The 5000-nt window shown below is 56.9% G+C and overlaps 2 non-coding genes and 1 pseudogene across 2 annotated transcripts; all 3 read right to left on the bottom strand.

Moving 5' to 3' along the window:
• LOC124773661 overlaps window positions 1-214 on the bottom strand; it is a 4222-nt pseudogene extending 4008 nt beyond the window's left edge.
• A 188-nt stretch (window positions 215-402) lies between these two features.
• On the bottom strand, window positions 403-557 carry LOC124773724. The gene has a single exon (XR_007014870.1). It is a non-coding gene; the product is annotated as a 5.8S ribosomal RNA (ribosomal RNA).
• Window positions 558-909: 352 nt separating this feature from the next.
• Window positions 910-2818, bottom strand: LOC124773494. The gene has a single exon (XR_007014738.1). It is a non-coding gene; the product is annotated as a small subunit ribosomal RNA (ribosomal RNA).
• Window positions 2819-5000: the final 2182 nt, after the last annotated feature.

Genomic DNA, 5000 nt, shown 5'->3' with positions numbered 1-5000 from the left:
GGCCTCATTCAAGTTGGACTTGGGCTCGGCGCGAGGCGTCGGGGTAGTGGACCCTCCCAAACACCACATGCCACGACAGGCGGCAGCCTGCGGGGTTCGGTGCTGGACTCTTCCCTGTTCGCTCGCCGCTACTGGGGGAATCCTTGTTAGTTTCTTTTCCTCCGCTTAGTAATATGCTTAAATTCAGCGGGTAGTCTCGCCTGCTCTGAGGTCGTTGTACGAGGTGTCGCACGCCACACCGCCAGCCGGCTGTGCACGCTACCGAGAAAGTACCGGTATGCGAACCGCCAGGCGACGGGCGCGCATCGCACGTTTGAGGAGACGCGGCCGGCCCCACAGGCGGCCGCGACACTCCCAGGTCTGCGAAGCGGGGCAAACGCCGCGCGCTTCAGTATACGTAGCCGACCCTCAGCCAGACGTGGCCCGGGAACGGAATCCATGGACCGCAATGTGCGTTCGAAACGTCGATGTTCATGTGTCCTGCAGTTCACATGTCGACGCGCAATTTGCTGCGTTCTTCATCGACCCACGAGCCGAGTGATCCACCGTCCTGGGTGATCTTTTCTCAAGTTTCCGCCGTCTCTTTCGAGACGGTCGCATAGGCGGGAGTGAGGCGTGTGGCGGCCCCTGTTCCAGCGTTCTGTGTCCAACGGCCTCACGGCCGACGGGCGTCGTACGGCTCCACACCGGAGCGGACAGGCACTCGGGCGAAAGTCATTCAAAACCGGCGCCAGGCGCCAGGTGCCGCAGGCCAGCCGCTCCAGCGCTTCAGCGCTCGTACCACACAACATTGCCGCTAGTTTTGAGAGGCACGCGTGGTTCCGCACGCGGCGCACGGCTACGGCGAGCCGTACAGGTAGCGTGTTGCGCGACACGACACGCACATCGAAAGACATGCAGTCTAGTCGGTAATGATCCTTCCGCAGGTTCACCTACGGAAACCTTGTTACGACTTTTACTTCCTCTAAATGATCAAGTTTGGTCATCTTTCCGGTAGCATCGGCAACGACAGAGTCAATGCCGCGTACCAGTCCGAAGACCTCACTAAATCATTCAATCGGTAGTAGCGACGGGCGGTGTGTACAAAGGGCAGGGACGTAATCAACGCGAGCTTATGACTCGCGCTTACTGGGAATTCCTCGTTCATGGGGAACAATTGCAAGCCCCAATCCCTAGCACGAAGGAGGTTCAGCGGGTTACCCCGACCTTTCGGCCTAGGAAGACACGCTGATTCCTTCAGTGTAGCGCGCGTGCGGCCCAGAACATCTAAGGGCATCACAGACCTGTTATTGCTCAATCTCGTGCGGCTAGAAGCCGCCTGTCCCTCTAAGAAGAAAAGTAATCGCTGACAGCACGAAGGATGTCACGCGACTAGTTAGCAGGCTAGAGTCTCGTTCGTTATCGGAATTAACCAGACAAATCGCTCCACCAACTAAGAACGGCCATGCACCACCACCCACCGAATCAAGAAAGAGCTATCAATCTGTCAATCCTTCCGGTGTCCGGGCCTGGTGAGGTTTCCCGTGTTGAGTCAAATTAAGCCGCAGGCTCCACTCCTGGTGGTGCCCTTCCGTCAATTCCTTTAAGTTTCAGCTTTGCAACCATACTTCCCCCGGAACCCAAAAGCTTTGGTTTCCCGGAGGCTGCCCGCCGAGTCATCGGAGGAACTGCGGCGGATCGCTGGCTGGCATCGTTTATGGTTAGAACTACGGCGGTATCTGATCGCCTTCGAACCTCTAACTTTCGTTCTTGATTAATGAAAACATACTTGGCAAATGCTTTCGCTTCTGTTCGTCTTGCGACGATCCAAGAATTTCACCTCTAACGTCGCAATACGAATGCCCCCGCCTGTCCCTATTAATCATTACCTCGGGTTCCGAAAACCAACAAAATAGAACCGAGGTCCTATTCCATTATTCCATGCACACAGTATTCAGGCGGGCTTGCCTGCTTTAAGCACTCTAATTTGTTCAAAGTAAACGTGCCGGCCCACCGAGACACTCAATAAAGAGCACCCTGGTAGGATTTCAACGGGGTCCGCCTCGGGACGCACGAGCACGCACGGGGCGGTCGCACGCCTTCGGCTCGCCCCACCGGCAGGACGTCCCACGATACATGCCAGTTAAACACCGACGGGCGGTGAACCAACAGCGTGGGACACAAATCCAACTACGAGCTTTTTAACCGCAACAACTTTAATATACGCTATTGGAGCTGGAATTACCGCGGCTGCTGGCACCAGACTTGCCCTCCAATAGATACTCGTTAAAGGATTTAAAGTGTACTCATTCCGATTACGGGGCCTCGGATGAGTCCCGTATCGTTATTTTTCGTCACTACCTCCCCGTGCCGGGAGTGGGTAATTTGCGCGCCTGCTGCCTTCCTTGGATGTGGTAGCCGTTTCTCAGGCTCCCTCTCCGGAATCGAACCCTGATTCCCCGTTACCCGTTACAACCATGGTAGGCGCAGAACCTACCATCGACAGTTGATAAGGCAGACATTTGAAAGATGCGTCGCCGGTACGAGGACCGTGCGATCAGCCCAAAGTTATTCAGAGTCACCAAGGCAAACGGACCGGACGAGCCGACCGATTGGTTTTGATCTAATAAAAGCGTCCCTTCCATCTCTGGTCGGGACTCTGTTTGCATGTATTAGCTCTAGAATTACCACAGTTATCCAAGTAACGTGGGTACGATCTAAGGAACCATAACTGATTTAATGAGCCATTCGCGGTTTCACCTTAATGCGGCTTGTACTGAGACATGCATGGCTTAATCTTTGAGACAAGCATATGACTACTGGCAGGATCAACCAGGGAGCTGCGTCAACTAGAGCTGAGCAGCCGGCCGCCCGGGAGTGTGTCCCGGGGGCCCGCGCGAACACGCAAGCGTTCGCTCAATCATTCTGCAAACAGGAGGAGGCTGAGCTCCCCTGCACAATACACCTCGAAACCCTCTCAGGTCCCGGCGGCGCGCAGCGCCGTCCCAAGTACTTGGTCGGGTTCGAGAGAGGCGCAATCGCCCGGAGTTAGGCGAGTAGACGCTTTCGGTGCGACCACCCGTGCTCCCAACTGAGCTTGCCGCTGCCGACAGAGGCCCGGGAGCGTGCTGTCGTGGCATTGCCGGCGGGAGACAACACGCGCCACCTACGGTGACCGGCAGCTCCAACGCCAGCGCCACAGAAGGACAAAAGCCCCACTTGGGTGCCGAAGCGAACTCTCCCAGCACAGCGCACGCGCCAACACATCCGCACAGCTGCGATACAAACCACCAGCGAGAACCGCTGGGGCGACCGAGCAGCAGACGGCGTCGCGGCGCCGAGCGCCGGGCGGCGGCGCATCCTCAACGCACACAGTCCTCAATCGGACCAGCACACTGAAGATGTCCACCGCGCTTCGCACCGGGCCCGCGAGGACCTACTTTGGCCGCACGGCGCCGCGCGCAGGGTGCGCCGGCGCGCAGCTGCGACGCCTGCCGCGTCCGTCGGCCGGCGCGCCTGCCACTGGCCGCCCCCACCAGCCGGCTGTAGCGCGTGCGCCCACGCACCGCGCGGCCAGCACGCCGGGAGGCGCCCCCTCACCGGCCGGGGACGGTCCCACCCAGCCACCGCCGCGTATCGCTTCACACCCAGATGCCGTTCAGTTTCATCGGCATGGTGGGTATCGCTGGAACAACCGGTTAGTACCTCAACCTATCGTCGCCATCACCGATTCACCCCTAGCGAGAACAACCGCACCACAACGGGTTACCATTTCTTCATTTGCGTAACTTCACCAGAAAACGTAGGCGTCCATCGCCATTAGCAACTTCAACGATTATTGCATGCCTGTGTCAGGTGTCACGCCACACTACGTCTGCCCACATACACGCAACAAAATGTGCACGCCTAGACAATACGTGGAAGGTGGCCCCCGTACGTATGCGATGTCCATTGCTCGAACGACTGTCAACCGGCCTCTGTAGCATGTCGCAGATATGGAACGCGGTGCACCATGCTATCACGGTGTTTGAGGAGAGACGACTAGGCCCGAATACATCAACAGACAGCTCATGCTGATCGCCATCCACGGCGTCCGTTCCTCCCACACGTCTCTATGGCGTACCACACTGCAATCCAGCTCTCATAGGGAGACGACACGTAGCTGCGTGCACAATATTTGCACTGTATGGTCCGCCGTTTTTGGGCGCAGTCGTTGTACGGTCACACATGTGCCACGATGTATCATTCAGTACATAAGGACGAATGTGCAGTACAGATTGTGGTTTATGCGTACGACATCAGCGGACAGTTGACACAGGCCGCACCACAACGTAGCCTGAGTACGTCGCATGCGAAGGGCATTGAACATGCAAACTTCTCACCAACCAGCTTGCGAAGGCAGGGGGCAAGGTGGGGACGTGGGGAGGGGTGGGGCGGGGGGCGGCATGTACGTCCTGCTGCCATCCACATTACAGTGTACAGCAGGAGCATGTGGAAAGTCAGCAAGACTTGCAAGGTGTTTAACATGAAGCGATACACAGGGGAGCGGGCAGTGCGAGTAGCGAACTATATTGCGAGGGTTGCGGGTGGGCAACACTACACTAATTGAACGAGTCGTATAACAATTACAGAGCAGGTTTAGGCGACAACGTGGGTTACGTTAGCGGACAACGTGGGTTACGTTAGCGGACAACGTGGGTTACGTTAGCGGACAACGTGGGTTACGTTAGCGGACAACGTGGGTTAGGTTAAGGCACAACGTGGGTTACGTTAAGGCACAACGTGGGTTACGTTAAGGCACAACGTGGGTTACGTTAAGGCACAACGTGGGTTACGTTAAGGCACAACGTGGGTTACGTTAAGGCACAACGTGGGTTACGTTAAGGCACAACGTGGGTTACGTTAAGGCACAACGTGGGTTACGTTAAGGCACAACGTGGGTTACGTTAAGGCACAACGTGGGTTAGGTTAGGGGACAACGTGGGTTAGGTTAGGGGACAACGTGGGTTAGGTTAGGGGAC

The sequence above is a fragment of the Schistocerca piceifrons genome, unplaced genomic scaffold, assembly GCF_021461385.2.
Source record: "Schistocerca piceifrons isolate TAMUIC-IGC-003096 unplaced genomic scaffold, iqSchPice1.1 HiC_scaffold_954, whole genome shotgun sequence".
Taxonomy (NCBI): domain Eukaryota; kingdom Metazoa; phylum Arthropoda; class Insecta; order Orthoptera; family Acrididae; genus Schistocerca; species Schistocerca piceifrons.
This window is presented reverse-complemented; position numbering and strand designations above follow the sequence as displayed.